The sequence below is a fragment of the Mya arenaria genome, chromosome 2, assembly GCF_026914265.1.
Source record: "Mya arenaria isolate MELC-2E11 chromosome 2, ASM2691426v1".
Lineage (NCBI taxonomy): Eukaryota > Metazoa > Mollusca > Bivalvia > Myida > Myidae > Mya > Mya arenaria.
In genome coordinates, this window is record NC_069123.1 from 5,142,864 (window position 1) to 5,153,592 (window position 10,729).

General features: G+C 34.8%; 1 long non-coding RNA gene across 2 annotated transcripts; it reads left to right on the forward strand.

Moving 5' to 3' along the window:
* Positions 1–490: 490 nt before the first annotated feature.
* On the forward strand, positions 491–3,108 carry LOC128224404 (uncharacterized). 2 transcript variants are annotated; one of them, XR_008259472.1, is made up of 3 exons: positions 491–1,464; positions 1,694–1,755; positions 2,131–3,108. It is a non-coding gene; the product is annotated as an uncharacterized LOC128224404 (long non-coding RNA). The 2 variants fall into 2 exon arrangements; XR_008259471.1 differs by having other exon boundaries at positions 1,694–1,751.
* The last annotated feature ends 7,621 nt before the right edge of the window (positions 3,109–10,729 follow it).

The window sequence follows — 10,729 nt, forward strand, 5'->3', positions numbered from 1 at the left end:
TTGTGGTATGTGCTAATATACAGGTTCTAGGTGTATGCATTGGTTAGTATTTTAGAAAGAGTGGAAAACAGATGAAGTATCCATATCCTTGGGATTCAGTAACCATGTTCTAAATGGAAGTTATTCTTTTAGAACGTTCGTAAATAGTTCCTAAAACTACAGATTGATATAACTACAACCACATAAAACAATGAGTTCAAGAAATCTTTGCCTTAACACTCGTAGTACCATAAAATTTGATTCATGCTTGAGTAAGTTTCCTATTCAAGTGTAACTTATTCATTGGACCATCGTTCTTTAATATGATTTTGATTTGTCTGGATTACCTGCCACTACCACTTTGTTAACGAGACCCAGTATACCATACACGTATTTTTATATCGTAGTTAGAAAAACAGAAAAATAATTGTTACATAGTAGGGAGAAGCCCAGGAAATTGTTTGTTATAAAGTAGGCAGGAAACCAGGGGTGCGTTTCAGAGACGATCGTTAAGGCGATCGTTAGCTGATTTTGGTAGTACGACCAAAATTACCGATCCGCACCGTTTCAGAGACGCAACGTGCACCTGCTTTATCGTTAATTTTGCTCGTAAACCTACGACCGGTAAGAGGCACTCGTTAACTTAACGATCAAGATGGCGGATGAAGATTTTCGCCATATCAAAGTATATTTTTACTTTTTATTAACATTTGAGAGTTTAATATTGCGTGTAGCATGTTCGCTGGTGTGGAATATTCAAACTATGTCTAAAAATAGCTGAAAACAGTACGAAAATGTTCTATTTCCGCCGTTCTGTCAAAAAAGGATTTTAACTGTAGAAGATGTAAGCTTTTTGTTATACTTAGCTAATGTGCTGATATTGTGTACATCTAAAACATGGAATATGATGTTGAATTTGATTTGGTTTTATTGCTGTTTAATATGTCCTTTAAAACATTTTCTTGAACTTCTTCTATTTCGGATGGTTTTTAATTCGGATAAATAAATGCCTGTACATATTTTGTTGTAATATAACCAGTCTCTGTGGCATGTAGTCAGTGAATTATTAAACAGTGTTACCATTTTATCATGTCATGATATAACATAATTATTTTTACACATGTATCTTAAACTGATGCTAAATATGTAAATGTAGATACAGTACAGTAATGTAAACAACACTGTCACAACAAATAAGTTGATTATTGGCTACTTTAATACCATGGACACTATCAGGTGACAATGTAATCATTTTAGTTCACCTTGACTTGTAATTAAAACTTGTTTTAGTAAGGTATCATATGGTTTATGTAGAACTTTGTAGTATACCATTATGAACATATGTGAGTTTTCAAATTCTTGTCTTTTTCAGTCATGCCATTTGATGCCAAGTGTACAATATAAACTGAAATGAAAAATGACAACAGAAGTGTCATGGTCTTGGTGGAAAATGCTGTGCTCTTCATTGACCTCTGTTTAATAATGGTATGGAAAAGGGAATTAAATTCTAATGTTGGTTTATTGAATAATATTGGAGGTATATTCAACATATGAACACATTGTCATAAGGACTAAACTGTAAATGTAGAAACTAAACTGCAAAACCATATTATGTACCTGCAGTTAATGCACAGGCTATGTACAGATGATTAATGATATTCTATGTTTTAGGTTTTTTTTGCTTGTTAAATATTGTTTTAGTTAATTATTTCAGGCTGGTGATAGAGAACTATCAGGAATGCTTCAAGCTGGCAATGGAGGGAAATGTAAAAGTAGGTAGGAAATGATAAAATGCAATATGATATAAACCAATTTTATGAATAATACAATAAGATGAATTTTATATTGATACAATGTTGGGCATCTTACTTTGAGCAATTAACTGGTATAACATAATTGTTATTTAACTTATATGAACAATAAACAAGAAATAAAATGCCACCAGAATGGTGTTTTTCATGTTTTCTTAAATACCCTACTTATTTTTTGTTTAAAAAGACAATAATTTTCATAAAATATCCAACTATTTCAGTTGAAATATGGGAATGTAAGTTATGTGTTTCTTGTAGTTTAACCATTAAAAGGCGTTGTCATAAATGTATTATATTGTGCTGTATTAAACAATATTTTATAACTGTTTGTCTCTTTCAGGACACTGAAAAATCACAAGGTTTCAAACATTTAGAATATGCTCACAGTCAGTCTTCAAGATACTCACCTTAAAGGTTCCGGTGTGTTTTAGGAGACTTTGTCAGAACAGTACATTATACCTACATACACTGGAGATACCAGACACAGCAGATAACTACAGATATATTGACACAGAATCTGAAATTAATTGCATATCCCAACACAACATAAAACTTTAAACTGTTAAATAGGCAGTGAGGCATTTGTGTGTAACCTTCATTATTTGAAATGAAATTTCTTATTTATTTTTTAAGTTTGACTTGGCATTTAAAAGCCATTTTCATTAGATTTTCCAAATATATATATATTTTTATACAGTTTCAACTGTGATGTATATCCAGTTGTACATGTTTCCTCTAAGGATTAAAACACTTCTGAATTATATAGGAAAATCTAAATGATTCATTTATTCAAACTTATGATAATATATAAAACGCACACTACCATGGTTGATCATGTAAACATTCATACTATCTTTTTATAGAAATTAAGTGCATCTTTTGATATTTCTGAATACATTTATTTTTACTTTGACTTGCTCGTGTATAAACACAGAATGCTACATAAAGTGTATACTCCAGTGTATATCATAACATGATTGAAATAGATAATAGATAATATTTGCGCGAAACTCTGAACACTTAACCACTATGGCAATCTGCACCAGTGAAGATACTTTTTGTTGAATAATGTGTTTTTATGAGACGAGCTTGTAAAATAGCTGTATTTCTTTTAGTAATTTTGTGTATTTGAAGCATGTCTGCAAATGTAGATTTTATCATGTATTTTGAATGGATTTGAAATGCTGTTTATTAAACTGTTAACTGACACAATAAAGATGGATTTATGAATTGTCTTCATACAAAAAATCCAACCGGTCAAAGTTGTATTTTCAAACTATTTCCCAATACAATAACCCTCAGTCACAGTTTTGGTGCATAAACGTATGAACTTTACTCGTTATCCGAACTAAGGCCGGTTGTTGATGATTGGAATCAGTCATCATCATGATGATCATCATCATCATCATCATCATCATCATCATCATCAACAACCACCGCACCCCCCACCACCACCACCACCAACTTCACCACTTTCGTCATCATCAAATATCAGCAACATCTACATATCATCATCACGTCATGATCATTGTCGTCATCGTCACATCATAATTAGTATCATTGCCGTGGTGCATCATCATTATTATTATCATCATCATCTTAGTCGTCGTCGTCGCATTATCATTATAATACTCATAATATTCGTCGTCGTCGTCGCCGCATTATCACTATCGTCGTCATTGCATCATGATAGTGTCGTCGCCGCATTATCACTATCGTCGTCATTGCATCATCATGATAGTGTCGTCGCCGCATTATCACTATCGTCGTCATTGCATCATCATGATAGTGTCGTCGCCGCATTATCACTATCTTCGTCATTGCATCATCATGATAGTGTCGTCGTCGCATTATCACTATCGTCGTCATTGCATCATCATGATAGTGTCGTCGCCGTATTATTATTATAATACTCATAATATTAGTCGTCGTCGTCGTCGCCGCATTATCACTATCGTCGTCATTGCATCATCATGATAGTGTCGTTGTCGCATTATTATTATTAAATTATCATTGCCGTTGTCGTCGCATCATCGTGACTATCATCATCAGCACCATTCTGCACAATTGCATTTACTTTACAGAACATTCATAATACGCATACTATAATATTTCACTTATCAAAGACGAATTTAAATTAAAATCACCAGCCTGAAAAAACAACGTATTTTGTTGTTGTCCAATTTTCTTTATAATTACACAAATTTTAAAATGAGCGTCGGAACCCGCCACTGCCTCCATCACAAAAAATCCCGGATGATGATGTACTTAAGATACAAATGTAACATAAATAGCAGAATAGAGACCACGAGTTTGTATCATTTGTGTCAATCATTATAAAAAGGAGAGTTACATTAATTGATTCCCTTCAAGAGATTATCATCATCTTTATTATTATTATTATTATTATTATTATTATTATTATTAATAAAAAAGACAGGTGCGCTCATCAGGTTAATATGACGTTACGTCATTTCACTTCAGACTGGGTCACTCGCTTTAACGCTGTGCTTTATCGTTATTTTTTTACGTACGACCGGAGAGTTTACGAGACGTTTCTGAAACGCCTTTATGATTATCGTTAAGTTGGTCGTTATTATGATCGTAAATTTACGATAATGGCAGATCGTAAAATCTATCTGAAACGCACCCCAGGTAAGTTTTTTTTATAAAGTAGGCAGGGAACGAGGTAAGTATGTGTTACTTATTAGGCAGAGAACATTGCAAGTATTTGTTATTCAGTAGACAGGGAACAAGGCAAGTGTTTGGTGTTTGTCATGTAGAAGACAAGCAGCAAGGCAAGTATGTCATATAGTAGATAGGGAACAATGCAAGCATTTGTTATTTAGTAGGCAGAGAACCAGGAAAGTATTTGTTGTATAGTAGGCAGAGAACCAGGAAAGTATTTGTTGTATAGTAGGCAGAGAACCAGGAAAGTATTTGTTGTATAGTAGGAAGAGAACCAGGAAAGTATTTGTTGTATAGTAGGAAGAGAACCAGGAAAGTATTTGTTGTATAGTAGGCAGAGAACCAGGAAAGTATTTGTTGTATAGTAGGAAGAGAACCAGGAAAGTATTTGTTGTATAGTAGGAAGAGAACCAGGAAAGTATTTGTTGTATAGTAGGCAGAGAACCAGGAAAGTATTTGTTGTATAGTAGGCAGAGAACCAGGAAAGTATTTGTTGTATAGTAGGCAGAGAACCAGGAAAGTATTTGTTGTATAGTAGGCAGAGAACCAGGAAAGTATTTGTTGTATAGTAGGCAGAGAACCAGGAAAGTATTTGTTGTATAGTAGGCAGAGAACCAGGAAAGTATTTGTTGTATAGTAGGCAGAGAACCAGGAAAGTATTTGTTGTATAGTAGGAAGAGAACCAGGAAAGTATTTGTTGTATAGTAGGCAGAGAACCAGGAAAGTATTTGTTGTATAGTAGACAAGTTACAAGGCAAGTATTTGTTATTTAATAGGCAGGGAACACGGCAAGAATTTGTTGTATAGTAGGCAGGCAGGAAAGTATTTGTTGTATAGTAGACAAGTAACAAGGCAAGCATTTGATATATAGTAGGCATTGAACCAGGCATGTATTTGTTATATAGTAGGCAGGTAACAAGGCAAGTATTTGATATATAGTAGGCATTGAACCAGGCATGTATTTGTTATTTCGTAGATAGAAAAACAGGCAAGTATTTGTTATATAGAAGGCAGGGAAGCAGGCAAGTATTTGTTATATCGTAGATATAAAAACAGGCAAGTATTTGTTACATAGTACGCAGTGAACCCGGCTAGTATTGCTGAATAGTAGGCACGTAAACAGGCAAGTTGTTATATAGTAGACAGTATACAGGGATCTAGGCAAGTAAATGATGTATATAGTAGGTAGGCATGCAACCGGGCAAGTAATTAGTATGTAGTAGGAATCTTGGAACCAAGCAAGTATTTGTCATTAAGAAGGCATGGAACTATGCAAGTAGTTGTTATATAGTAGGCAGGGAACAAGGCAAGTAGTTGATATATAGAAGGCAGGGAACGAGGCAAGTAGTTGAAATATAGTAGGCAGGGAACAAGGCAAGTAGTTGATATATAGTAGGCAGGGAACAAGGCAAGTAGTTGATAAATAGTAGGCAGGGAACAAGGCAAGTAGTTGATATATAGTAGGCAGGGAACAAGGCAAGTAGTTGATATATAGAAGGCAGGGAACAAGGCAAGTAGTTGATATATATTAGGCAGGGAACAAGGCAAGTAGTTGATATCAAGTAGGCAGGGAACAAGGCAGGTAGTTGATATAAAGTAGGCAGGGAACAAGGCAAGTAGTTGATATATAGTAGGCAGGGAACAAGGCAAGTAGTTGATATATAGTAGGCAGGGAACAAGGCAAGTAGTTGATATATAGTAGGCAGGGAACAAGGCAAGTAGTTGATATATAGTAGGCAGGGAACAAGGCAAGTAGTTGATATATAGTAGGCAGGGAACAAGGCAAGTAGTTGATATATAGTAGGCATGGAACAAGGCAAGTAGTTGATATATAGTAGGCAGGGAACAAGGCAAGTAGTTGATATATAGTAGGCATGGAACAAGGCAAGTATTTGATATAAAGTAGGCAGGGAACAAGGCAAGTAGTTGATGTATAGTTGACAGGGAACAAGGCAAGTAGTTGATATAAAGTAGGCAGGGAACAAGGGAAGTATTTTATATAGAGTTGGCAGGGAACAAGGCAAGTAGTTGATATAAAGTAGGCATGGAACAAGGCAAGTAGTTGATATATAGTTGACAGGGAACAAGGCAAGAAGTTGATATAACGTAGGCAGGAAACAAGGCAAGTATTTGATATATAGTTGACAGGGAACAATGCAAGTAGTTGCAATGCTAGTGTTTGAAATATAGTAGGCAGGAAACCAGGCAGGTGGTTAAATAGTAGGCAGGAAACAGACAATCCTTTGAAAACCAATGAGTGCTCGGCGTCCATGTTTATTTTTACGATTACCCTGTGAAAGTGTAAAAACAAAGAACATTTTTATGCATGTTAGAAAATTTAGTGCAAATTACTTTATCAAGATTTATCAAAACTAACGATTTAGTTTTATGATTCAAATTAATAAGACTGTTGTGATGTACCAAAGACTCTGCACCGACACTAAACCGATATCCATTAAATCTTTGCAAACCCTCCGAAGACCTGGAATGAAGAGTATTCTAGTGCACACGCAGGTATAAATAACGCGTGTCGAACAGTTGCACGAGACTCACGCACGAGGAAGGCAGCATCCATCACTCGAAACAAAAACACAGACACTTGAATGACAAGCTTGTTTCAACGAAAGATATGAGAAATCGCATTTTTGATAAACTAATCAATAAAACAGACGCGCTTGTCAAAATAAATCAAACTCAGTAGATTAAAAATCAACAACAAGGCATCGAAACCAACAAATTTATGTTTTTCTCTGAGTGTAATTTATGACGATAAGCAGAAGTTTTGAAATATGAGCACTAGGATATTATAGATTCGCCGGTGTGATCCATTAAGTTCGGAGACAGGCAGGCCTCTTGTCTGCCATTTTCACTTTTCTCAAAATGAAACAGGATAAAATATAAATTATGAGCAAAATCGTCCCTCGTTTTCGCGTTATTTCCCATTACTTCGGCGTCATCCTCTTGATGCATATCTTTTAATAGTGCTAATTTTCATATTTTACTGCTAAAATATGGTCGTATTGTTTCAAATCGCGCATGATGTATCACTGTTAATTCGCTTTTGTTGCAAATTTTGAGTACTTTTATGTGTTTCGAAAACTATATTAACTAGCCAGAAGGGCTTTCAAAACAGTGATGGTTAAAACTTACTGATATTAGGTTTGGCTTGATGTCCGTGTGTTGCTTGTTACATGTCATATAGGGAAGGTACAAAATGGATTTTTACACTAAAATAAGATGATTTTAGAAAACAACTTTTAAAGACTCCATTGTTTCTTCCTATGTATTGACAATACAATACAAAAATGTTACAATTCTTAAACACTTTTCCACCTTCATGCTTTTACAGGAGCGTAGCTTGACGAAAATATATGTGTAGGCCACTTTCTAGGGGGTTATTGTGGCATGCCTCTCTTTTTGTTTTAGCTAGGTGGTCGTAGGTGCGTTTCGGTGTATATTTCGTTGTTAATTTATCCTAAATCTGAATTCCTCAATTATATATGGACAAAATACTGCTGGCATCCCCTTTTTCACACCTTCTGGTCATGTGACCTCCCAGGGGGGTTCCTTGGAGACAATTCCTCGCTCCATGCGAGTCATTACATGTGCGCTTATCAGACTGGACGCTCTGCAATATGTTTAAATAACCCTGCCATGTTTATCTCCAGATGCAATTTTAATTATGCATGCTATCTTCTTCTTAATTCATTGAAATATTTACGCTATGTAGTTCAACTGAATTTGCTTGTGAGTGTTAAAAAAACCCTTTATATTTGTGTTCACTGTGTAATGCGCTGATCATATCATGTAAATGTCTGCCATGATATTTTTTCCGTGCTTTATATAAGTATTTTTGCACGCTTCGCTAGTTTGGAGCAATAGTTTACTATATGTTGGATATTTTTGTTGATACCAAACTAGTTACGGTCTTGGTTCCATGGGCTCCATCGGTTTGGAAAACTGTGATACCGCAGATGGTCATTTGCCTGTTATTACTAAATGGTGTTTTAACACACGTGTAGGATCACAGTCCGTTTTGTTTTTTCAAAGTGAGCTAGCTTTGGAATGGAACGAACCGACGAAACCGCCGGCTAAGATAGTTTCATGACCAGTTTTGGTTTTCATAAATCAAACGATAAAACTGGTTTTCATTTATCTGAAACTATTATAACAAACAATCGTGAAACCGATGTTAAAACCAAAACGTTTATTACTAACACAAATGCCCACAATAAAGCTCCCTTTAACCCCTTAGGCCAGAGTTTTTATATCTTTAGATTTACGGGAGCGCCGTACCTAAATATTGCAAAACCCAAATAAAAATAAAATTCATTTTCGTAGTTTTATTTTTATTTTTTCCGACGAACGTTGCTCCAATGTTAAGAAGAAAATAAAATTAGTGTTCTATAACCCATATCCCAGAACCAACTGGTGTACCAATTGTCATTAATTATAGGTCTTTTTACTGCACAAACCACGTAAACCAGTCGGAAATATGCGGGGAAACAGAACAGGTACCCGTTACCATAACAACGTCCTGTCAAAAGTGAAAGTAGTTTTTGTCATACCCCTTATTTCTCGCAATTTCTGCAGCTATATAGAAATGTTTTACTACAAAAACGTTCCGATGTTTATTTTTCATTATTTAAACCAAACCGTGGAGAACTTTAAGCGTGTTTATTGTGAATTATTTTTATAGATTCAGTATGTTCGCGTTTCGTGGAATGATTGCGAAACTTCCGGTCAAAATAAGGAGACAGAAATTCTTGGGTTGTTTTGTCTATTAAAAGTCGTTGGCGCACGTCGTATATTAACAAGGATGAATTGGATTACAGTGCAAAAATGTATAGCTTCTGACAAACACAAACTGCAAAATGATATCGTGTTCATCATAGTCAAAATGGATATTTTTTTCTGAATTTGACTCTGGGGAGCATTGAACACACTACTTCACGATCACATATTTGAAGAGAAAAACACAAGGTATCGTGATATTCGTAGTTGTTAATTAGTTTAATAATGAATTAGAATTAAAATCGCTAAAGAATACTGAAAATGATGTAATAATAACATAGTGTGTGTTTCCGATAAAACAGAAAAAATCTGAACATAAGATATCTGGCAGTCAGTGCAAGAAGTCAAACTTATCCGACGGGCATAGCTGGAATTAGGATATTTATCAGGATTGCTTCTAAAATCAGTTCTTAGACCTGGTTTTTTGAAACATATAACACTTGTCAAATTTATCATAATGCTCCCGAATTTTCTTTGGTGAAGTACATAAATGTAGATTTTGACTGTCTGTGTATCCGTAAGCCCTGTCAAACTTTGAAGTGAAGAGGAATTTCCATCAGGGCGTCAACTTTTTTTGATTATTTTTTCTATATGAAAACCACATCACGGTAAATTGTCATGGTACTATTTCGTTAAAAACACATTTGACCTCCTTATTATACCGTGTCTGAAACTTTGTTCAATGTTTGATTACTTCACAATGGAAAGGTTATGCTTATACTGTGGGCAAAAGGTTAGAAATGGCCATTTAAAATTCTTTATTACACTGACATGTTTCATAAAATCCATGGGTTGATAATATAAGCACCTCATATGCATAGATGCAATCGAACAAATGTATACAATTAATTTTAATGAGCGCTTGAACTCAACAGTGTTGAGGTCAATATTTTCAGTCATTAAAAGGATCTTATAATTATGCTTTTGAAACTTTATGGTGATCTATCACCCTTTTTTCAGCCTATGAAATAGCTAACACAAGTACGGTGTGTTTTGTCTTCATGATATAAGAAGATTTAAAAAATAAAAAAAAATCGGAGAAAAATCCGTTTTATTTTTATTTATATTTCCTTCGGGACATTTTATGCATTTTATTTTTTATTTTTATTTCCTCCTCCTTACCCAACTTTTTGAAAAATCTCCCGTAAATCTAAAGATAAAAAAACTCTGGCCTTATGAAGTTGTTTGACAAGCAGTTTGGTTTTGTCCAACTAATTAGAATAGGTTTGGAAACTGATGATATATTTATATTTGACAGATGGCTTGCTTTAAGCATGGTTCGACTAATTTATCGGACAGCACTTCCTTAGTAAATGATTGACTGGTGTCACATATTGGTCGGGGGTGTTATCAAATGATCTCGTGTTAATGTCAGTTCTTTATCGGCATATTCCGGAACCGTTCGTTAACGCTCTCGTAAAATATCGTAATGACAATTGTTGTGTAGGATGCTACAA